Source organism: Corvus moneduloides, chromosome 1, assembly GCF_009650955.1.
Source record: "Corvus moneduloides isolate bCorMon1 chromosome 1, bCorMon1.pri, whole genome shotgun sequence".
In the NCBI taxonomy this organism is placed as follows: domain Eukaryota; kingdom Metazoa; phylum Chordata; class Aves; order Passeriformes; family Corvidae; genus Corvus; species Corvus moneduloides.
Window position 1 is genome coordinate 109,910,364 of NC_045476.1, and position 25,381 is coordinate 109,935,744.

The 25,381-nt window shown below is 42.1% G+C and overlaps 1 long non-coding RNA gene across 2 annotated transcripts in view; it reads right to left on the reverse strand.

Moving 5' to 3' along the window:
- Positions 1–3,166: 3,166 nt before the first annotated feature.
- LOC116449898 overlaps positions 3,167–25,381 on the reverse strand; it is a 41,350-nt gene continuing 19,135 nt past the window's right edge. Inside the window, exons 2-3 of one of the 2 annotated variants that reach the window (XR_004242577.1) lie at positions 20,411–20,540; positions 3,167–4,940 (exon numbers count right to left, since the gene is read on the reverse strand). This is a non-coding gene — a long non-coding RNA (uncharacterized LOC116449898). Of the gene's footprint in view, positions 4,941–13,887; positions 14,658–20,410; positions 20,541–25,381 lie in introns of those variants that run through there. The other variant, XR_004242576.1, reaches the window with a different exon arrangement.

Below are 25,381 nucleotides of genomic sequence, written 5' to 3' on the forward strand. Positions count from 1 at the left end.
TTTGCCTGAGGCCAAGAGGCACAGCACAGCTATAGGGTAAGCTATACTGCCTTATTGTCTAAACAGTGTGTTTGCACCCAAAATGCCTTTTGGTCCTTGTCTTGTGCTAATTCCCAGCTGTAGCTGGGCAGTGTATGGAAGCCTTTGACAGGCTCTTTTTGAGTTCAGGCCAAAACACTGCCAGAGCTGTGCAGAGAGAACTGGACAATTACAGCCTTGTTCCTGGTTCTGGCTGTGCTCCTTTACCTGTAGCAAATTCATTTCCTTCTTTAGGTCTACTAACCAGCATGAAGGACAAGATCACTGACCAGACTTGTCCCTGCACTCTTCTGACTCCCATATGCAAGACAAAGAGTTAGATCCTCAGAAGGAACAGCACTTACCCACTCACATGGTGTGCATAACACACGCTGGAAAACACTAGGGAGTATTTCAGCAGCACATGGTTTCATCTGTAGGCTCTACTGTTTCATGCCCACTGTGGCACAGACACTGCAGACTGACTTCTCATGCTTTGCTTCAAGACATGTTAGTGGGACACTGTGGAGAAGGCTGAATGTTGGCAGCCCAGTGTGTGCATCAAGGCCAAGGGTGACTGTAAGCCCTCCATTGTCTAGTGCCTGTGAGCACTAAAGCCAACAAGAAACTTCAGGCTATAAAACAATTTTTTTTTAATAGCACAAGTAACTGTAAGAAAAAGATTTTTTTTAATAGCACAAGTAACTGTAAGAAAATTTGGTTCCAGCTTCTCAAGAGCACATATCCTCTTGTTGGCAGTCCCATGTACATCTACTGGGGCAAGAGTAACTTCGTAACGTCTGCTACTTTAAAGAACAGCAATTACAAAAAGAACTAGCCACTAACAACAGTGTCTTTACTTTTATCTTCAAACAACAGATGGTGCTAATCTGGAGCTTTGCATTCCTAAAAGTGCTGGAATCATGAAACTACTTCTAGCAGGACCCTGATACACAATGTATTGCTGGGGAAAACAGTAAAAATGTGCCTGCTGTCAAACAGACTTCACGTGAAATTCTTATCTTTTCACAAGACAAGATGTCACCCAGATGACATTTGTAGGTCTCATTCTGTTCTCAGTCACAATGGCTAAATCAGTTTGTATGAGTCTCCCAAATCTGGAGTAGCTTCTAGTGACAGATACTCTTTATGACAGGATAAGACTTATAAGATCACAATTGTGCTCACATGCCAATTTTGCACAGGAATAAATATGTAGTCCTCTGCAAGTAGGTCACATTTCAGCAGTTATTTCAGATTTACTTCACTGTTACCAAGATCAGAATCAGTGACTGCTTGGGATGAAAAGTTAAGGTGACACTGAGGCAATTTCGTTTGTAATTCATGTGGGAAAAGCTAAAATAAATAACATGAAAGGCCCCCACATTATTAGCTAGTGTGTTTGAAAGAATCCTGCCGTCATGTTTTATCTTTTCTTAACTGCAAGCCAGAACATTTAAGATTTAATTATTTGGGGGGGGGGGGGGGGGGGGGGGGGGGGGGGAGGGGGGAAGCGTGTCTTTTGAAGAAAGTTCCACAGGTTTCCAAACACTTCAACATTTCATCATGGCAATCAGCCAGATGCCAAACAAAATGTGGCTTCCCACCAGAGATCTGACAGGTGGCCTTTCCAAAGTTTACACGCTGAAGTGAGAGCTGATGTTCTGCTGCTTATTTTTCTGCCTTTTAAGTTATTCCTTTATTGAAGCCAGACTGTAGACATCTTTCCATGTAACAAAAGATAAGATCTTTCCCCGAATATTTGGGGATTTTAATATGCCTTTCTATTACCCATATCTACTCAGGGGATTATTATTCACACGTTCAAATGAAGAAATGTTGGGCTGGCAAGGAGGAAAAACACATATGTATGCAGGCAAAAGATAAGCTATTTGAAGCTTCACTGATAAGACAGAGCCAGATACTACTGAGGTACAACACAGGGAAAAATCCCAGCTTTCCCTCGAGGTGTTTCCCCTGTCTCTGGCTGTGGAGAAGGCTGGCACCCAGCCTCACTCATCCCCTGGCTTATTTTCTAGAGCATCTCCACTCAGCTCCTTCTGCCTGGGGCTCTCCACCTGCCACTGCCTTCAGGGAGAAATAAATGCAGTCTGTGGCTGTGCTGCACTTCCCTTTATCACGTCTTTCTCTCTGTTGTCTCAGGGTTTTCAAATGTCTCCTCAGAATTTTGAATGCTCCTGAAAATCCCCTGAAAATCCTGACGAAATATCAGGGGAGATAAAGTGCATGGTAAAAATGGAAGCATGATAGCTCTAGATTGTTCATCTCACTTTCCTTGCTTCCTTCAGGTATGGTGTCCCTCAAAGTAAGGTCCAGGTGAAGAGGTAAGAGAAAATAAAGATTCTTCTGTAGAAACAAATTTCTTGAAGAAACAACAACCACAACTGATCCCATGGAATTGCTCATGACTGATAGCAAGGTTAATGAGGCTCATGTCAGACTCAGTTTAACTCAGTTCTGGGACCAGATTCTCATAGTTTAAAGGAGAAAACTTGGGGTGTGCCCTTGCCCTCATTCATATCCCATTTGACCGTCATGAAGCCAGAGGAGAGGTGTGTATAAGAAAATTAAGTATGTAACCAAAATTATTACGATTTAAGAGGGAGATTCTGGCAAAGAAAGGCCTAAGTCCTAAGCAAAAGTTTAGCTTACTGTCAGCAAGCAGCAGCAGGGAATAGTTGTATTCCTGTTGTATTCATGCCTCAATATTGCACTTCACCATGGCTTTTGAGCAGTTTCTGAAATCTTCCCATGTGACTAAGATTTGGCCCATGCCATCTGTTTGTTCACTGTTCCTCAGGGAAGACAGGCACAAGCAGTGAAGTTTGTTGGATTGTATTTTTTTGAGGGGTTACTTTAAATTTTGGTTATGTATATTGATATTTATCTGTACTACAGAAGACAAGGCTGAAAAAGTCACTTTGCACTTGCAGCAGGCAGGCACTCAGTGCTAAGTCTGTGCAGGACCTCAGTTCCTGGGGGAGTTTATTCCTCTGGCTGAAAGCAGCACATGTAACCCTTAGTTTATGGAAAAGAGTCCTCTTCTGCCAAATGGGCAAGGTTGCAGCCCATAGTACTTCTCTTATATGCAAGAATGTGTGTGTGTGTGTATGATAGAAGTCTGGACATCAGACAGGAGTCCTTGAAAATTATGTCTGTGTTGGAGTTGTTTTACTATGCCAGAAAGCTGTAAAGGGACCTTTCCAATTAAACAAATAAAAATCAAAATATATGAGTAAGTATTCCAATGGAGAAATTTACTGTATGCTATGAGTATTTCGTGCAGAGACAAATCATAGAACAAAGTTCTCTGTCATTTGTACAGGGGAAATGAAAATATGGTACAATTGTGCTGAATTGTCCATCCTCGGTCATAATCCTTGTGTTTTGACCAGTCCTTCTCATCCAGCCCATTGTTTTCCAAAAATCAGAAGAGGGTACCAATTAATCTATCTGCAGATTTAAGAAAGCAGAAGTACACTCCAGCATCACAGTTTTGTTTAAGATCTCAGTTTCCATCCACTCATGACAATAGCAAAACAACCATGGGTTTAAGTCATGCAGTTCAAGCACATTGCAAAATAAGCATAAAATTATTTACAATTGTTAGCAACATTCCCCGATACTTAGAGCAGGCAGAGAAATGCTTGAACTCCTCTGTGAGTAGTAAATAAGCCAATATGGTCTTGTCATCTCTCCTCCCACTCCACACCCTTAGGAACACACAAAAAAAAAAAAGGGAGAGAGAGAGAAAGAGAGAAGAAATATAATAAAAGTAACTCAACAAAGCGGGCAATTCCTTAGGAATTTTGTTGTATTCAAAATGCCTTTGAAATTATCCAGCAACTAAACCACAGGCTCCCTCATCCTTTTGGTCGCACAAAACAACAACATAGAGTCTTCTGTGCTCAGATGTAGTAATTACAGACAACATGCAAAAAGAAAAGCAAATAGAACAATTTCAATTGCCAGAGCCAAACATGCAATTGTGCATCTATAAAGGTAACTACAAACCAAAAGATCAGTCATGGTTCTGGTTTCTTCAAATTACTGCTTTGCCCTGAAGGAAAACAATTATCACATAAGTAATCCTAATAATTTTAGCATTTGTTTTGCATATCAGCATCAAATCTGCATGAATACCTTTGTTTTTTTAAAGTATGTATTCTGAGACAAACATTGTGTCTCTGACTAACTTCTAATTCAGGAAAGCCTTGGTCCAAAAAGTCACTGGTGGCAATGGAAACACTCCATAGAGCTTTCCACTGCTGATTCAGATATTTTTTTACTCTTCTTATCTACTTTTAAGTCCCTAGTCTCTCTTGCCAAAAGCCTTTGTAAATGTAAGGAGCACAAAGCTGAGAGACTCCAGAGACAAGTAAATATCAAAAGTTGACATACTGTATTGTTGCTTTTCAGCTTTACTGTTGATATATAGGAAATTTCTTTACTTGTTGGTATTTGTGGTTAAGGACCTGCTCAATAGTTTTGTATACAGGAATCAAATACCCTGAGTACCTCCAGAATCCTTGACCCAAATCATTGGAGAATGGCATCTAGCTACCACCTTTCACTGCAGGTTGACCCTGCAGAAGATCCCTGTTTTTGTAGAGAAAAACACATGCCCTAATGCGTAAGTATTTGAGCAAAATACCTCAAAGAAAACCAACCTACTGCCATCTACAAACCTTGATGAAGAATCTCATTGAAGAAATTAAAAACACTAATGAAATGCCTTTGCATCAATATGATAATTGGAGTATGTTCAGCCCTTGGAAGCGTTCACCATACATTCCACACCTCTCTAAATCTATCATGTTTTGTGCAGGGGAGAAAGAACCGCAAATGAAAGCAGACCTGGCTTCTTTCAGGAGCATTGCCTCGCAGGTATCAGATCACAGCTGAAAAACCAGAAACAAAAATTAGTGTTATAACATCAGTGGGAGTGATCTTGATGAAACCTTGAAAGGTGGCCTCATTTCAGGGGCAATGAGGGGAGATCAGGTCAGACTTTTCTGCTTTTTTCCCTATGGACAAGCAAATCTCCGTAGTGAACCCAGCTCATGCAGTCTGTCAAGGGTGAGCTGTTGAGCCAATGAAGGAGCAGGCCAGGCTCATGCTTGATGCCTCATTTGGGCCCCGATCAGCATCCACATGTAGATCTAAGCCAAGGGAACCAAAGCCAGCAGGGATATTTTGGCACCTTTTCCTGGCGGCCACAGTGATCTTGCATATATATTATGTATTTTCTTTTTTTCATACTTGACATATTTAGTCAGCTTTGTTGGCTGATGTCTCATTTTTTGGCTTGTTTCACTATGGCTTGGCTGTACCTTTGATCACTTGGCTTGCCCAAGTCTAGTATCACTAGGTTGTAAAGCTGCTGCAGTTTCTTAATTGGACAGTTATGGACTGGAATCCATTTATGAACGTTTTGGGTTAGCATTTCATGCCACATAGTAACTATTTTTTTCATTCATTTGTTCATTCATCCATTCATTCATTCAGCTTGCTGAATACAGAGCAGGAGCATATACATAAATTTGGGAAGAAGGCTGAGGAGGAAGCCTGTAATCAATAAAGGTCATGAACCCTACTCAGAACAACAGTGCCATTAGCAGCTCAGCACAGGATTTTTAAGGTGTTCTGTGACACACATTATTATCTCATTTTATGATATATGTTTTCCTTTCCTCTATCATTATTAAGCTCTCTTTCCAAAGGACACACTCATACTGTCTTTCCATACCTTAGCTGTAGGCAACAGCTTCACCTGAGAGAAAGCTCTCAACAGGTCAAGCAATGCAAAGGACTTTGCATAGCATCTGCATATCACCCTGTCTCTAGCAAAGAGAAGCTACCAAGTACTGCTGCACCCCTCAGCCCCCTAGTTCCCACCACCGTGCTCAGAAGTCTAATTGACACAGTAGTGCTCAGAGTACCTGAGAAGGACAGCATGCAGTCACAGAGGCAGGCACAGGTCCTGGCCTGGGGAACATGCAGACTAGAAAGGATCACTTCTTATTTCTACCTCCTTCCTTTCTCCTTTCTCAAAGCCCTTCTGTTTGACCCTCCTATTTCTGCCTTCATATTCCCCTTTCCCATGCCAGTCTTCCAGCTCTGCTTTCTTCAGCTGTGCTTCCTCTCTTCTCCTTGGTCATTTCCACCTCCCTCCCTCCCTGGCCCTATTCCCCTTGCACAGATGGAGGAAGGGAAAGGAGGAGTGTGAAGGCACCTGTGAAGATTTTCAAGCCACAACATCGGGCTGCTTGCCAGCTCACAAGAGGCGCTCCTTGCGCTCATCAGCAAAGCCACATGCAATGCAATGGGGCACAACAGGTCAAGTAAAAAGAGGAGTCCTCTTCTCACTAAGAATCACATGAATGTATTGCAAAAATGTTTGAAAGGACCAGTGCTTTCTCCTGCTCTGTGTGGTGAAATATTTCTTGACCAAAAAAGTGCAGGAGCAGCACAAGTGTGAATGCCTCCTCCCTCACTGCCCCCAAAGTGTTTCAAAGCCTCTTCAGGACTGTTGTCGGGCTAGCAAATGTAAGCACACGCCATGGGCACATTCCACAGGCCAGGCTGCCTCTCACAATTTCCTCCATGTGGATTTGGGGACTGAGCAGAGGTTATTTTAACTTGACACTGTTGTTTCACAATTCCTGAGGCAGATGCAGGGAGTAGCTGGCGCATGAGGAGTCACCAGCAAAGCCCTGGCTGCTGCTAAGTCACTGAGTCAGGGAGGGCTTTCTGCAGCAGCAAACAGGCTGTGGGGCATTGCAGGAGTAGTCTCTGTCCCAGGAAAAGGACTGCATGGCTTTTTCTTTCAACAGCAAGTGAGATGTGGTCACAGGCAGAATAAAACCAAGAGAAAAAGCTTGACAAATAGCCTAGTGGCTCATGGGAGAGCTGATTATAGAGAAGCTGCTGTTCTGTCTCATGTAATTGGGCAGACCCACCATAAGAGAATCCCCACTGCCTTTCTTCCACTGGGACTAGGGCTTGATCCTGCTTACCCTGGAGAAACAGCAGGCAATTTGTAGCAGAAACTCCTCAGCTCTGCTCCCAGCAGTATGTCTTTGCTCTAGCCTCAATTCAAGACCCAGCAGGAAAAGCCACTCTGTAGCTCACGGTGGGCAAATGTTTTCATTATCCGGGCCAGATGCTGGTTTAGAATATGGGCAGAATTACATGAAGACATTCTTTTCTTCTCTAGGAGTTTGACGGTGGTTTAACACACATGGGCACACCAGAAGACATTTAATATGTGCAGGGTTTAGCAGGAACAAGTTGTCTTCCACTCCCTGCTTGGGGTCACCCTGCATCATCCCACAGTCTGCACTCACCCAGATCTTAACTGTTTTACAGGCACTTCCCATATTCAGTGTATGATTGCAAAGGAGCTTTCCCCTCCATTCTTACACAGCTCCTCTTGAGGTAAACCAGTAGCAAAATTAGAAGAGGGAGCTTAAGGGCACATTTTCATTTGTGCCACAGCCAAGGAATGAGCCCTGTTCTAACAAGCAAGCACACAAGAGGAGGCACCGTGTTCCTGTGCCTTTTCTTCTTTGCACTCTGCAACTCAGTAGAGATTTGAAGGTGGGAATAGGACTGCAAGGTGTAAGATTATTTACAAATGGAATATGATCATATCCCTGGTTCCTGTGTTAATATGTAATGTTATTTCTTCAAGATGTGTGGTCATAACTGGGAGTTATTGAGGGGAGCTCAGGGCTTAGAAGATTAAATTTGGATTTGCAGCCTTTTATTTTTGGAACATTTTTTTAAAAAATGACTCTTCCATTCTGCCAGCAGCCTTTTTGCCTACTGTGCTGATCAAAGCCCTCGGTTGTGCCATAATCAGAATGACAATAACAGATCTGTTTGAAACCATCCAAGTGTCGTCTTGTACAGAACAGCAGTGTTGAAAGATGTTTGCGTAAGGATGAAATAACTGACTAAGAATGGTTACATTACTCTTCAACCACAGGTTGCATTTGTTGCTTTGCATGCAAAAACTCTGCCCAGAAAAAGAGGTATTGGGCCAACTGTGCCTCCACTCAAAAGCTGTCAACTGGAAAAACATAGCAGTTCATGTTTAAGACCACCAGCATTTTTCTGATGGTTGCTGAGCTCAGATGATCAGTGTAATGGAAGGAGAAGGACTATCCAGATCAGTTATTATATTAAATTATATAATGCTTTTGTGTATCTCTCTCTGGCAATATCAGGACAGGGAAAGTGGCCTCAGAAAAATAACGATTTTTAGTATGGAACATTAAAAACACCTTCTCAAGTATATTTGGGGGAATAAATCCTGTAAAAGAAACTGATAGAATTCTGCAAGAAGGCTTGGCATGTAAAAGAGGGCAGCAAAAAAGCAGCACTATATTTGAAATTAATTTTGATGGATTTTTACTATCATATGAACAAATATGGGAAAATTCTGGCCTCAGGAGGGAATAACATGGAGGAAACTGCCTACCTTATTTTAAGGTAACAACAGCTATTAATTTTAAGTAGCACAGATGTCCTTCACAGTTGTGAACTTAACACATGAGAGTACAGTGAATGAATGTTCTCTCAGACTCGACTTACCCCCAGCACTTCTTATAGCAATTCAAGTTACTAAAAAAATAAACCCATTTACTGTCCCTTCCAGAGCATAAAAGAATTGAGCATTGTTTAATAATACTGAGCAGACCAACAGCAAAATTTCACAACACAGAGAACCAACACCGTCAGGATAAAATACTGTGGCTTTTTAAAATATCATTACATTCCCACAAGCTACACAAGACACTTTCCAGGGTGCTGGTCACTGGCAAGGCTATAATGAAAAAGATGAATAGAGCCTATAGTTTGGATGTCCTTTGAGCTCAAGAATTATACGAAATGGGAATGCAGAAGGAAAAAACTGGCACAGAGCTTCCACAAAACATGAGTTCATTCTAGGGAAGATCATACTCTGCCTGAACGTCCTCTCTTATTGCTTACAGCTATACAGCCCACTGGCAAAATGGGTAGTGTTGGCAGTGGTAATAATTAACCAGCTGATTCATGGACACTTAAGTGATCAAAAATGGGCCTAAATCAGCCAGCTGGCTCAACTTGGCAGTGGAAATTGCATCAGTGGAAAGATCTATATGCTGCCCTGTTGTGGTTTAACCCCAGCTATCAACTAAGTGCTATGCAGCTGCTGGCTCACACACACCCACCTCCCAGTGGGGAGTAGGATTGGAAAAAAAAGTAAAACTTGTGGGTTGAGGTAAGAATGGTTTAATAATTCAAACAAAATGAAATATTCTAATAACACTAGTGATAATAGTAAGAACAATAATAGCTGTAATGAAAAAGAGAGAGTGAGAGAGGATAAAACCCAAGAAAGACAAATGATGCACAATACAGTTGCTCACTACCCACTTATCAATACCAGTCTATCTCCAAGCAGTGATTGGTGGCTCCCTGCCAAATCCCCCCAGTTTATAGACTGAGCCTGACATTCTCTGGTATGGAATATCTCTTTGGCTAGTTGAGGTCAGCTGTTTCAGTGATGCTATCCCCTAAATTCCCATGGTCCTGCTCACTGGCAGAGCACAAAACACTGGAAAGTCCTTGATTTAGAGTAAGTACTACTTAGCAACCTCTAAAACATCCGTGTGTTATCAACATTATTCTCATGCTAAATCAAAAACACAGCCCTGTACCTAGTGCTGAGAAGAAAATTAACTCTAGCACAGCCAAGCCCAGGACATTTATGACAGATTATCAAGAAGTGGAGGTATTTTGACCATGTTAGTCTAACTGTGGTATGTATCACAGGATATTAGAAATGCCACTTTACTAACAGCCTTTAATTAAGTTTGGTTTTCATAGTATTCATGTAGTTATCATGTAGCCTCCTCATAGAAGGCTGACATACACCCAATTATACCTGGGGGATGTGGTCAAAGATCCATGGATTCCAGTGGTTCTGAGATCAGGAGTTGAGTGTTCAAGTTGCAGAAAACACAAAATTAAACAGTTTCCAGGAAAACTCCCCCATAAGACACAAGAAGATCCCAACAAAATGGTACCAGTGTCACTGAAATGTAAATGCTGGTGTGTTACTGAGTTCCACTCCTATGAAGCTACAGGCCTTGAAACCAACAACCTCCTCTTAAAAGTCCTTATTTTCAAAACAGGCTTAATGTAGAAGATTATTCAAGATAACTGGATATAGCTAATCAGAGCTGCACAGCTTGCCTATTGTAAAAATTTTTCATTTTATGCCAAATGACAAGAGCAAGCACATACATTGTTGGCAGTGCTCCTGCAAATGTAGTCTTTTTCATTATAGCTCTGCCATTGCCAAAGTAAGAGCTAAATATATTAACAGCTTAGTTCACAGCTATTCTGAAATAACCAAAGCAAGATAAATTGCTAAAGCATTTAATTTTTTTTGTTTGTTTGTGACATAAAGTATTCAGAGTTTATATACACAGGAGGACATAAGCGGAATAAGCTGGATCAGACGACATATAGGTATTACTTGTAACATATGAAATTTAAATGAGATAAAGTTACTCACCTTTTCTTGGAACAAGGAATGTTTGAAATGTAAGAACATCCTAGAACAAAGACCAACACTCCTAGTGAGAAATGAGCTTTTTGGGAAAACACATCACCCAGCTCAAAACCAACATTTGATATTCAGTTCAGCCTACCCTGATTTCAGCATGAGACTGAACTATCTGCTAGCTCTTTCCATGGCTCCCTCCAACTCACGATTGAGGAACAGAGGTTCATTTAGTCTTGTTAGCTCTAGCCCTGCCATTATGTCAGCTCCTCCTGTTTTCTGGATTAATGGCAGCCTCCAGTTATTACCCAGTGGCCTCAGTCCAAGGCTGGACTTTCCAGAGGCTGAAGCATAAAAGAGCAGAAGTCTGATGCTGGTGATGAGCCAGAACACTTGGTTTCCAAATCAAGATAAAAACTGCAATCATACTCTTTTTTTCCTCTTGTGTGAAGGGTACTGGTTTTTTGATCTGTCCAGTGTAGATCTTATCAGTAAAGGCGTTTTACACACACATGTTTTCATATACCGCTGCCATTGTCCTTTGTTCCAGAGCTAAGTGTTGGCAGAATAAGCACAGTCATCATAAAATGTATTATTATGTGCAGACACACTATTGAATAAAATCAGTCTTGATCAGAACAGAACTGTCTGAACAGAGCTCGGTGCTCTTTCATTCTGGGATTAATTAAGACTGAGGAAAACACTGCTGAATCCTCTTCTGGAAGACCAAATCCAAGCACTTTTTGAAGCACATCATGAACATTTGCTCCTACATGTTATTTCTGTGTTTCTTAGCAGAAACTCATTAGCAATTCAGTAGTGAATGGATTACTCATTAGCTGGTAGCAATATGGAGCTGAAAACTGCTAAGAGTGCCAAAGGAGGCTTTTATCTGTATTGTGCATGCCAGATAAAGGACAAAAGCAAAAATGATAGCAAAGGCTTGAAAGTCTTGACCTAAGCATTGTTCTTTCAGTCAAAATAATTTTTGTGAAAAATCTCAAAAATACTTGGGGCCAGCTCTTACAGAGAATGAATGAATGTCTAAGGTTTGCATGCAGAAAGGGCAGGTCCACAAGTAAGCAGCAGAAAGAGTTCCCCAGGCTTGGCACCACAGCAAGAACATGTGCAGATCAGATACTCCTATTGCCAGAAGTCCTTCACGTGTGCTCCACTGCAATAATTACATGAGATATTGTATGTGCATTTACATCTTTATAAAAAGAAAAATCCAACAGACAAACTGATGACAGCTGCCCACAGGGGATCCATCAGTAGTGGAGGAGGTCACATTCATTCCATTTTCAGACTCTATTAGAAGAAAAATTTCTAAGTGTTTAGTCAGTGTCCTGATACAATATATTTGTAAAACGTTATAAAAACTCATGTGGCCATATTTCACTGAAAAGAGATTAGATACTCTTCACTGAACTTTTTAGTATTTGGTTCAAAAGAGAGTATCTGACCTAGTTAAATAGCCCTAAATCTGTCTAGATACTTATATGAGCCATTTTTTTCAACTTAAAGCCCCTTAGTTCAAAATCTTATCACAGATAAAAACTTAAAATTGAGTGACCATATCTACATTGTTTTCACTATCAGTGCACACAGTATCTTGAAATCCATTGGGATGGATTTGTGTGCATCTTTTAAATAAAAAATTTCAGCAAATGCAATATTCTTTCTAAGATCTTAAGATGGGCAAAAGATGAATAAATGCTGATCCAGCTAAACTTCAGCTAAACAGTTTCCTCTGGCCTTCTGGGATTGCTTATTTTTGTCATCTATGAAGTCAGAATGTACCTTGAGAGTGTTGGGGGGGGCGAGTTATGCAGAGAAGCACAAGGCGAGAGGTCGGGATTCAATTCCCATCTCAAGAAAAAACTCTCTGGTTTTGTGTAATCTTACTTGGCACAAAATTGGAGGAGACCTCTTGAGCCATGGAGTCCAGACCAAAGAATCCATAGCAAAAAGCACGATATATACGTGCATGCCTGGTATAGCTGCTGTACAGTGAGGGTCATATGATGGGACGAGACTTGAACCACTGCATCAGAGAGGACCTGCTGCTGCACATCATGCATGATCACTTTGGCTTCAGGAGATGAGTCTCAGCCATGATGTCATTTGTCAGTGCTTTGTGTGAATATGCTGAGCCACAGCTCTTTGGCTGCCCTTCATCAGACAAAGTTCCTCAGCTGGTGAGTAGGAAAACATCATAGAAAGAAACCCCGAGCAATAGTTTCACTTAAGGTAGCAGTTGCTTCCCTTTTTTTTACCTCTGAACTCCACCTACCCACAGTGTAATTTCAAGGATTTCTGGGTTAAAAGCTCAGGCAATTATGACTGCTTGGTAGAGAGGCCTTTGCTCTTCATCAGAAGGTGAATGCCCAAGAGCTCCTTCTTCAGGAGAGAATTTTTTTCCCGTTCACAGCAAGCAGGCAGATGTTGACTGATCTTTACCCTGGCAGCTGGTACGTGGAGCAGACTCCTCCCAGAAGCAGGAGTAGGTGGGGGCAGCCAGACCCCAGCTGCGTAGCTGGGCTATGGTTTGCAGTCACTGGACAGACTTGCAGTGAAACTTCTTTGGTGAAACATAGCAAAAAGACCATACATAAACCTGTCTGGCTCCAAGGAACAGCACAGCTGACTTTGCACCAGTCCACAGTCCTTTTAATCTAGATGAGAGTGCTGCCCTAGCATGACCTACAAGCTGAAGAATTAGTTAATTTTCCCCTCTGATTAATAGCTCATGTAAAATTAGTAGGAAGGAAAAAAGATGTGCTGGTTAACCACCACATCTTTCTTGGCGGGAGGATGTAAATGTTGAAGGCAGAGATAATATTACCTCCCCTGGGCATTAGATGCTTGGTGGTTTGGAGCACATGCCTTTAATAATCAACATCAGTATCTCTTTCATGTCACTGAACAGAAAATAGGGCCTCTTCAAAGAGACTAACTCAGAAAAGAAACTGTTAAACAGGCCTGACTGGGTTGAGCAATGCTGGAAATTAAGTACCCTGGAGGGGCAGGATTAGAAGTGAGGTCAGCACTCTCAGACAGGGCAAGGGAGTGCATTAATAGCCCTCTGTACTGCCTCTGAAGTTCAGATGGTTGTCACTGAATATCCACGAAGCCCTCTCGTTCTCCCCCTCCATATGCTGCACTGTTAATTAGCATTCTGCCTTCTTGTCGTAAAATACATGAATTAGCTGGTGGCCAGGAGCTTACTGGCCTAAGCTTTTGAACTGCTATGGAGTTTCAATTACACAGCCTCACTGAGAATTATTTATTTTTTTTAATCCTGACTTTTTCATAATGTTAATCCACTAGTAGATACTTGTCCTTTATCTAAGACACCAAGGCATTCAGCAAATGCACATGAAAGAATGAGGCTTTGTTCCTTTGCCATCCGGACTCCTGTTTCATGTGCTTCAAATAAAGGAATTATTCCTTTCTAATGACTCAGAGTTTTCTTTGCCTTAACCCTTCTAGAGACAAATTACTACCTGTACACTGATGACAAAATTTCTCTCCTGGACGGTAACTAATACAAAATTAACCTTTCTGCAGAAGCACCTTTAGAAAAGCACATCTGTTTTTAGCCTGGGAATTTCAAAGGTTCTTAATAAAACTTAATAAAAATAAAAATAAAAAACTTAATAAAATTCAGTAGCAATGTGCTTGGCTATTGAAGGTGCCTTGCAATGTTCTATTCTTCTGGACTGTCAGAGCAGCTCAAGAAGTGCTGCAGAGCAAGAGCAGGGAGTCAGGGCTGTACTTACAAGGTATCTCTGCAGTATAACTGAGAGGCATGGCCAGGTCTCCTAGTGATGTTTGTCTGTCCCTCCATCTCTGGGCCATTTGGAAACACAAAGCCCTTGGAGCCACATGCAGAGAATAATGCACCCTGACAGCATAGCCTGTGTCAGGGCAGACTGGCTGGCCTAGGCAGGGAGCAATGCTGATACATTTACGCTGCTTGCTGACCCACAGCTCCGAGTCAGGAAACCAAGGGATCTTGGCAAGATACTTCATTGTAAAAATTCAAAGATACCTGTTGATGAAAACAAAAGGAAACAAGAGGTTTTGTTTAGGTGACTTAAGGTACAGTCTTTCTTTGAGTCCAGACTCTTTTGTCATAACCATTTTCATGTATGGTTTTTTCTAACAAGGGGTTAGTTTCTGTCCAGTGTAAACATGTATAAACCAATTAATTACTGCCTGCTCTGGCCAGGAAACATTGTCAAGCACTTTGCTAGAAGGCTGGGTATTTAAGCACAGATAAAGCTGGTAGAGTTTGGATTCCAGAGTCAGCAGCATCTGAAAGAGTTTGTCATTGTCTGCAGAGGTCTGGGCATATACTTTTTGAACTGAATGCCAGCAATTTGCTCACTTCTCAAGTTGATAAAGAAAAATGGAAACACTTGAGAGCAAATCTTCCACCATCCACTGTTCAGTGCTTAAATTGCTCTGTCTTAAATTTCTTTGCACATTCTCTCCCTGATTTACTCAAACGTATCATTTCTTTCCATTTTCACTTCTTTCCAGGAGCAGATTTTTGCATTTTACCTCTTGGATTGCTTCAACAGCCAACCCTACAAGCTTAGCTACAGAGGACCTTGAGACCGGATGCAGATATTTTTCCAAATAACAGGGAGTTAAGCTCTTGAGTGGCTCACAAACTCAGTGTTGTTTCTATTGAACAAGAGAACAGAGCCTAGTAAGCAGGGTCCTCCCAAGGCTACACAAAAATGCCAGATGCATAACCAACTTGAAGGCTTTTCCTCTATGCACAGCCAGCAGGAGTGCCAAGGGGAACAGGAGAGATTAAAACTTAATCTCATACAGCAGACTGCAGCACTGCCTCCCCACCGCTTCTGCTGCAGCTTTGGGATTTAAGTTACATTTGGGAGGGGTCTGGCTGGTGAGCCAGCATACCCCAAACACATTCAGGCCTGCCCCTTAATCAGCTCCACCCAAGATGTGCAGGAGGTGTTACTGGCACCCTAGTACAGCAGCAATCTCTGTAGAAGACCAGTGAACCAGGAAATAAGAGACAACATTTGTGTCAGGATTCCTCTCTCCCGGCTCAAAGATCACTGCACTGGCCATGTTCACCATTTAAACTAATCCCTGCTTCATTGTGCAGATGCAGATCTTCAAAGGGATCTTCTCTCCAAAACCATCCCCAAGAATTTAAAGCAATTCAATTTCACAGTATCTTTTTGAGGAAAGTACTGCTGAGTGTGGAGGTTTGGGGGTTTTTAAGTAAAAGACACTGAGGTATGATGAAATTAGGAGTCTCAGAAAGCCAGAGCAGAATTAGAAACAGATCAATCCCAAATTTCCAGTGTGTGCCATCACATATTTCTTTGTGATGCAGTTCAGGCAATCCAACAGGCAAGCCTTGGATGCTATTCTAAATTGCCGAATGTAGATGAAGTTTGTTACCCTAGTTATCTAGTCCTATTTCTGAGTCTCTGAACTCTCAGTCTCAATCAACTGGTATCCAGTCCACTGGTATCTGTATAGGTCCACGAGGCTGGCAAAAATGTATAGCTGTAGGATTTTCTTATTTTTTAAAAAGGGCAAAAAGGTATATGTGATCAATTCAGTCAAAGATCAGCAAAACTCTTTGGATATTTCTCTCCTACTTCTACAGAGTGGGTACAGTATATTTCAATGCAGTTTTGAAATAAAATTTAGTGCTTTGTCTATGCTTTTGCTTATTCTTTGTTTAAGAATTCATATGTATTTTGTCTAAATAACTGCAAATCAGTGAATTCTATTCAAAATGAACTTTCACTATTGTTTGTTTAGGTGAGAAACATTTTGCTAAAAAGCCACAAGAATAAGTGTGATGGTCTGCTCAACAATCTCTTTTACCTCTTGCTCTGCTGAGAAAAAGCATTGGGACACCACTGTCTGTTTCTTTTTTTGATCCTGCTTCAGTCAGGGATATCAAAAGATGCAGGTGACAGACTGGATATATACACTTGGGGCAGTAACATCTGTTCAACAGTATCAATGAGAATAGTGCAATTAAGAGGAAGTTTGATTTCTAAAAAGTAGGCTGATTAAATCCAAAATATGCAGACATATAAACAGGTATTTAGTTACTACAATTATTCCATGTAAAGATAGGGTAATGGCTTTTTTTTTTTTTTAATTTCTTTCAAAGAGGCAAATACATAGAATTCAAAGCTACATTCTCCTTCATGGTGCACTTGTTACTACAAACAATACTTGTAAAGGGGTCTCTGTTGACAATGACAGGCCTGAATAAACACTCAGCTGGCACACAGGTTTCCATTAGCACAAGTTTACATGCCTTGTCATGCTTCTCCAGCCATCATTTGTCACCATGCTTTGCACAAGATCAGCAAACACTATTCTCTCACAAACTTTCCCCCATTACTTTCTTAGGAGAAGAGGAAGGAAAAAAAAGAAAAAGGATGAGGGGTTAGAAGGGCAGCATAATCACTTCTTCAGCAGAGCACTCAAGCTTTGCATTGAAGGGCAGCTTCAAGCCTCCTCTCCACACACTAAGAACAGTGCCCTGCTGCTCAGCAGTCTCTGGGGCAGCTCTCCTGGCATGAGGCTGTGCTCCTTGACAGCATAATGGAGCCAGAGCCACAGAGGGAAGCACAGCCAGGCTCGGGGATTGTTTCAGTAGTACTTAACTGGCCACAGCGTCTTGGTGCTACCAGCAGATCTGCAAGCCAAGCAATTGTCAGAAATCATCTGTTTTCAGCTTTCATTGACCTTAAAGATATATAGAAGCTTCTTTGCTCATGCTGGGCTACTGAGAGCTTGTACATACTCGTCACAGAGACACGGTGATTCAAAGGCTGGGCACTTCAGGTACACACAAACTGTGAGTACACACAAACACAAAAACCCCCACAAAATATATAAGGATTTCGGCATAAAACCCACATTTAAAGAAAAGCAGTCCACTCAGGGGCATGTTCGTAAATATACTGCAGAGGCTGACCCTCACACAAAGTAAACCTTGAGCTCAGGCTGTGGGCTTGTGATCAACATCTGATGAGGAGTCAGAGGACACTTTGTCATTGCTCCCCCCAGCAGAAACACAACCCTCAGGTCAGTCTGGTTCCAGTTTAGAAGCAGTGACATTTGGTGAGTCAAAGTGACCTCAGCTTCATTGAAACTCCCTGACTGCTATTAAACAGCCAGCAGGGATTTAAGGGAATAGCAGGAACCAGATGGAAAAGCACCAGGTCTGGAGACTGTGAAGCTGCAGACCCAAAGGTCATCAGTGCTCCATAGGGGGTGCCTGAGCCTCATGCATGTTAGTCCAGCCCTCAGGCTAAATAGTGGCTGCAGAGCTCTGTGGTAGCCTGGGGAGAAAATGCCCTTCCCTTCCCTTCCCTTCCCTTCCCTTCCCTTCCCTTCCCTTCCCTTCCCTTCCCTTCCCTTCCCTTCCCTTCCCTTCCCTTCCCTTCCCTTCCCTTCCCTTCCCTTCCCTTCCCTTCCCTTCCCTTCCCTTCCCTTCCCTTCCCTTCCCTTCCCTTCCCTTCCCTTCCCTTCCCTTCCCTTCCCTTCCCTTCCCTTCCCTTCCCTTCCCTTCCCATGCTGCCGTAGGCCCCAGCCCTCCCTGGCTGCATCTGCTGTGATGGGCGTTTAACCAGCCAAAGCACCTGGAAGTCAGGATGCGCATGTTTGTTTTTATGAGGCTGGGCAAGGGGTCAGGCAGCAAAACAGAGACGGAAAAGCAGATGACAAGCTGGTTTTGTGCCTCCCTGGCAGTGAGAGCTGCCACCTCCCTGCAAAGCCCAGGAGGCTGCACACCCCCGGGTCCCTACCCCTCTGAGCTACCCACAAGGCATCCACCAGGACCAGGGAAAGCGCAGAGCAGCAGTGGTCCCCCCAGCAGTATGGCTTTTTAGAAAGCACAGGAAAAGAAGACAGCTCAGTTTCTTTTGCTGCTTTCTTCATGGTTAGGCAAGTGGGGAAGATTCAGGCATGCTCCAGAGGAACATCATTCAAGTGATCCACACATGCTCCCCCTGCTAAACTTCTATTAAACAGGCAAGACTGGATGCCAGACACTGAAGGGATGGGTTCCACGTTCGGCTGCCCCAAGCACTGGGGGAACAAGCCCAGGGCCTCCCAAAGCCTGCTGTCACACTGCCATCACGTGCCTCTGCCAGCTCCCAGTGTCCACTCAGGCCAGCACAGGGGTACCACAGATGGATTTGTCCATACAAACAGTCTACACTCTTTCCCCATGATGTCACCTGACTACGAGTGGCTGTTTAAACAGCATCAAAACCCCCACTTCCATACTTTAGGGACAGGTTCTTTCCTGCTGCCTTTTCTTCTCTACCACTAATAATCCTCTCTGCCAAAGCATACATCCAAACGTGTGGAAATGGTGAAACAGCTGGAGCTCTGCAGAGAGCTAGAGCTTGGCAGCCTAGCCCTCAAGGGCAAACTGACCCTGGCAAGGGGATGCTAGAAAATCCCAAGTCTGTGAAAGTAGCCTTCAAGTAGGATTTGGTGCCCAGCCTCTGTTCATCCTTAGATGTTACTGCCCCTTTGAGCAGGATGAGTATCGACACAGGGGGTGGCGGACCTTTGTCATGCAGCAGGAATGTTAACATCCTCCAGATTTAAGCAGCACCATCTGAAGAGCAGTTCATATTCTGAAATTAATTTTTCATGTGTGCATCATGAGGTCCTAATAAAAATGGTTGAAAACTGTCTTTGTTGTCGTCTAGTCCCTACAGGACTCACTTCTCCTTTGGCATTTCTCATTGTTGTCATCTGTAGACAACAAGAGTGTTGTTAAAGTTATGGTACCAGCCTTACAAAATGAATAGGATTTTTTTAAATAGGGGGGAAAAAAAAGAAATGAAACAAAACCAGAAAGAAGATGGGAAGGCAGGAGGGGGAAGTGGGGGAAGAGAAATGTGCCAGGAAGCAATATAAAAAAAGCAGGGACTTTTGATGTTTTCTTTTCCCGCCTCCTTCATTCTTGGCTGAATTATAGGGCGTAGCATAGTATTTTCAGAGCATCTTTTACAAACTTTATTTAGTTCAGTGATTCACATTTCCCGAGCAAGGTTAACCAATGGGAGGGGTGTTTCTCCCCTTGTCCCCAGCTGTTTCCCAAATTTCAGATAAATTGTATCACGTTGTTAAAAAGAATTGTCAGAAAGGAACCTTTCCTGGTCTCCTCCAATGGCATTGTTTTCCCTAACAAAGTGCAGGATGGTTCATTACTTACTCATTTTAAAGAGTAATTTAAAAATGCTTTAGACAACCTTGAGCCTCAGACTTTGATAAGACATAGGCACGTGGTTAAGATTGAGAACTTCATGGTCACTGCCCACCTGAGCTTGTCATTTTTTCCCAAACACATATACCTAGTCTGAAAAAGCAAAAGGTTACATATGTAAGTCAGCTGACTTTCTTTCCTGGACAGAGTTGAGCACTCCCTGGGAAAACCTGGAGCTGAAATCAGATGCACAGAGAAGACATCAGAGCTTATCTGGGCCTACACTGACAGCACCTGAACCTCCAGGCTCCAGCAATTCCCCTGAGCAGCATGGGCTGCAAGCTGATGCTGTGCTTGCCTCTCCATGATCACCAAGACCATAAAAGTGCCAGAGTGATGACCCCTCATCAGCTGGCAGAATTTATTTCTTCTATTTCCTATGCAATACCCTCTTGCTGTATAGCACTTGCAGCTTGACTTCCAGCCCGTGACCCCTGCAGCTGGGACAGTATCTCCAAGAATTCATGCAAAGGCTGTATGAGGGGCTTGCAGGAACTTACTTCATCAGTTCAGTCCAATCTGTCCGTGGCTTCTCATCCTCTCTGGATATGCAGTAGAGGAAACAGTAGCAGCCATGTCAGGGCTCCAGGAGAGTGAACACAGGTACAGTGGCTGGGGGTGCCAGATACTCTGTTAAAGCAACAAGAAGTTAAGTGCATAAGGCATGACAGGCAAAGCTGCCCTGTCAATAAGAGAAAAGGTTTGAAAAAACCCATGTCCATCAAGTAATATCTGAATTAAAAAAAAATGTCAGCATAGGAAAATTTTACTCTTTCCTGCTTTCTTTTCTCTGACTCAAAGAGAAGCTTCTACTGTCTTCACAAGAAACAACTGGAAGGTCAGATTTCTTTGAAAGGAACAGAGAGGAGAGCCTCTGGTCTCTTTCCAAAAAGCAATTTATTTTAGCTTCACAAAAGATCTGGAAGCATAAATTGCAATGGATACTCTTCCTGTGTAGCCAAACATATTTCCAAGAACCATGACATTATAGGGAAACAAACAAGTAAATATAAGGAGGCCAAAGAAAACCCCAACCTGCAAACATTTCTGACTGTAGAATGGTATCACGCTCACATTTAAATGTGGGGGCTGGAGGGGGGGTCAGAAGTGGTAGCTGTGACTTAGATAACATAGAGGCTCAATTTTGAAGGATGGTTACACATCACAAGAAAATCCCAGCACTGAATGAAACTCCACCAGCTTGGGTTAGTCTTGATTTTCTATAGCAATTCCTTATGCAACAACAGAAGTTGTTTATCAGCCAGAAAACTCATAACTCTGCTGGCAAATGTTGAATGCACACAGTAATATATGCAGTCTGTTATCTACAGTAAGTGAGGTTTGTTTAGGCCCTTCAGCCCAACCTCCATGCTCCTAACAGCAGCACATTTAGCTGTTTGGATGCTTTTATTCCCACATGGCTCCCTTCTAGCTACATGTAGCTCCATTTCACCAAGTGATGGAGAAAAAAGTGACGGATTACCTGAGGAACACCGACTATCATACTTGGGGAACCAAGACTATCATATTTACTTTTTTGGGCTTAATCCACTAGGTATTTAGTGGATATATTCTCTAGGCAACAAAAATTAATGAGATACAAATCCTACAAGGGGAAAAAGCTAATGGGTAGATTTATATTATTGCCTATTGATATCCCTAGGTCTAAGGAAGACTAACAAGAAGTGGAAACAGCATGGCTGTGTCTTCAGAGGGCCCTTTCTATTCACTTGTGCTTAATACTGAGCTGGATTTTCACTTGAGTCAGCACAGGTCTTAGGAGCCCTGCCTGGCCATTTCTGGAGGATGTCTACTGCCTGCCTGGAAATGGTCTGTGGCCAAGGAGGCCAGAGCCCTCTGCTCCGAGCACCAGGAAACGGAAACAGACTTTCTGGTTTGTGCTCACAGAGCACCCAACACAGGGCATCACAGACTATCAGTTTCCCATCCTACTGCTGTACCAAAGCAATAACAACTGTCTTGCTGAGTTTCCAGGTAATAAAGACGAACTTTTCTCTAACTGCTATGGCCGCAGACAGTTTATGTTAATCAAAGTGACACCAGCATAGAGTGCTGGGCTGCCAGACGAGAAAGCATTTTACCCTCAGCAGTTTCTGATATGTTTGTGTGCACAGTTCAGTTTACCATTAGGAAGGGCAAATAATGACCCATCTCTAATTTAAGGCAGGGTCCCTTAAGTAATAAATTGAAAGTCAGTGTTTAAACAGAGAGACACAGCTATGAATTCAGCATGACACTCTCCAGAAAAAGGGTCATTAGGCAGCGGAGGCCAGACAAACTTCATCTGCCCCCTAGGAGTTTTCTGTTGTACTTGAATGACCACCAAAGATACCATTCATCTTTACTAACCCCCATTCCTAACTATACAAGGGTCTGAAGCAGTCAAGCCAGTTACTGGATGTAGGTGTGTGATGGGTTCTATGTGCCTTTTTTCCTTTGCAAACCATCACATAAACGTGCAGGCTGGGGCTGCAGCAGGCCACCAAGCAACCTGCCATGCAACAAAGGATGCATTTTGCACAGCAAGGCCCAGTGAAGGGAAAAGACTGTGGCTCTGTGGCAGTCTAAGGGATGGGAAGGTACCTGAAGCACAGCAGTGGAGCCCTTCCAGTGCTGATGCACAAAATGAGCACGGCCCTTGGCATTACAGACCACCAGCAGCTCTTCCACCATCTGGGAATGAGTGATGTGAAACACTGCTGAAGGATTCATAAAACCATCTCCCTGCCTCTCCCCTCCGTAACATTGGGGCATAGTGGTAAAGAATTGAATAGGATTTCATCAGGTAAGATGAAGCAGCCATGTGGCTGTTCCTACTGATTTGAAGATAAACTATCAGTATCAAAGAGCTGCTAGGTGTTTGGATACATGTATAAACTTTCAGTTTAAAAGACTATTTACTGTTTTCTCCACCCCTTTAGGCTTTCTGTCAACACTGATAACTCCCATCTAGGATATGAAAGCATTAAAAGTGCTTCCACTTAACAGTAATAAAATTATTTTTTAAAAACTTGTATAACCCAAACATCTCTTTCATTATGCTCTTCCAGCAAAAGCCAGTAATGCTTCCTGATAGACAAGAAAGGACCGTTGTACCCTATGCAAAAAGGCATTTGAAAGATAGACTTACTTCCCATAAAGAGCATTCAAAAGCAGAAAATGGTTGCATAAAAAGAAAAAACCAGAGAAAAAAAACCTTAATAATATATATTCTCCTAGGATTGTGGTTCTGTTTCAAAAATGCAGAAGAGGGTGGGAATTCACTGAGTGTCAGCATAATACAGTCACAGTGATGGCCTAAGTGCCTGGTATATAACCAAAAGCCTTATTTTAGGATGTGTCCAGATGCTTTTTGGTGTCCTGACATGTAGTTCTTAGAGCTTTCCCCTTTTCTTCTCTGTACTTAGAGTAGGAACCTACAGAGTCAGCTGCCTGGCTGAATGAAAAATAAGTCTTCATTCCAGAGCACACAGTTGTATGCAAATATTTCCTATTAAAATCCCAGTCTCAAATTTAACCTCTCAGCAGTCCTGTGGGCCAATATGTTCAGTCTGCCCTAAACTGTAAAACCTAATGAGAAAATGCTCCCTCAAGCTGTGTCTGACCCTGAAGTAGAAGAGCTCGGTTAACCGCACGAACCTTGAACATGTAAGTGAAGAATCCTCCCTGCCATATGCCGTTGCTTCTGACAAACCCCATCCTCAAGCAGTGTCAAACATATGCAGCCCTGTGGGTGAGTGCTGCACGGGCAGGTGGCCTGGTTGGTATTTCACTTTAATTTTAATTTTCTTTAATTTTATCAGTTTGGTTTTTTAACTCTTTAGGTACTTTTAGAGCAATAAATGTAGAGGTAGAGTGATTGTACAGGTTATGTGATAGGACAATTGCACCTACAGCTGTTTCTTTTTTTTTTTTTTTGACCTGCCTCACTTCAGTGCAACTACAAAGAAGTTCATGCACAGAAACAGCTCAGCAAGGGACAAACTTTGTCACTTGATGCCCTGATTCAGTGAGGAATTGAAGGACATACTTAGTTGCCAGCTTGTTTTGGCTATACACCTGCAGGAAGAAAGGCACAAGCTGAAGTGGCTTCCATAACTCGGTCACACAGCAGTGTAAAAAACATTATGGGAACTCAAATTCAAAAAGTGAAAATTAAGGTTTTGATTTTAAAAGCCTAACCAGTGATGTGTTTGATGAGAAAATGAGAGCTGCCATGCCTAAATGAGCACATCTGGTCAACTTTATTTTTAACAGGACAAAGACTCTTTTCTCTGAGGCCAAGATACTAGGTCTTTAATCTTTTTCCATATTTCTCATGCTTATCACATACGGGCTTATCGTAAAGATGTCTTTATCACTTCTTCCTTTTGACTAAAGGCTATGAGTAATGCTAGCCAATGTCAATAACAATGCCCTAAAAATAAAATAATCATCAAACCAGAACCCTGCAGGGAACAGTGTTAGTCTCACTAGTTCCTCATGAATAGATCATACAGTGCACTCAGAGGAAAAAAAAGAAAACCACCACATGTGAAGAGCAAGTCTCCAACTATATTATGTTTGGAGAATATCATTCATCTTACAGATAGTGAAATCCTGGGTGATCCTTATTTTACATGAATCACATGGTTAAATGGCTCAGGTATTAGGCAGGCAGGTTGGGGGAGGAGAGAGGGGGAAGAAGAAAAAGTTGGCTCAAGACTTCATTCTAAACAGAAACCAAACATTAGTCACTTTGAAGTACCATAAATTTTTTAAAGATTTGAGTCAAAAGAAACAGTGAAAGTAATTAGTCTTACCACACATTCAGTGATCATCAAACTAAAAATCAGTCCCACACATATGCATATAAACATATAAACCAAAATACACATTGGTCAAAAATATAGCCAAGATGTATCATCCACATGAAAGGTGAGACTACAACTAAACAAAAAAAAACCTCCCATAAAAGACATTGATTGCCAACCAAGTTACTACAGACAGTTGGTATGTATATGGGACACAATAACGACATTTAGTCATCCTAAAGAAAACAACAATTGTGGGAAATAATTTTTACAGCACTTAGAAGGATTACAAAATCCCAGTTCCTTGTCGTTCTACAAAAGACTAGTGTTTTCCCAGAAATTATAGCATATTTCAAGGAAAAACAGTTAATGGCAAAAGAACCAAAGACATATGAAAGTTTTCTGATTTAAAGTTACATTGCTCATTATAAAGTATGTGGTTTTAATTACCTTCTTCCTAAGACCATTAAAAGTACATGTGGAAGGCACTTTTCCACACATATCAGAAAGAGCTTCTGCACTCAAAAATCTTGTAAAATTGTGATCAACAGCAGCAAAATTATTTGCAAATTGGCTTAACTTCCATTAAGAGAATGAAATTTAGGAAACAGTCCGAGGATTCTGTCCTTCACTGCCATGATCACCTGCTGAAGAAAA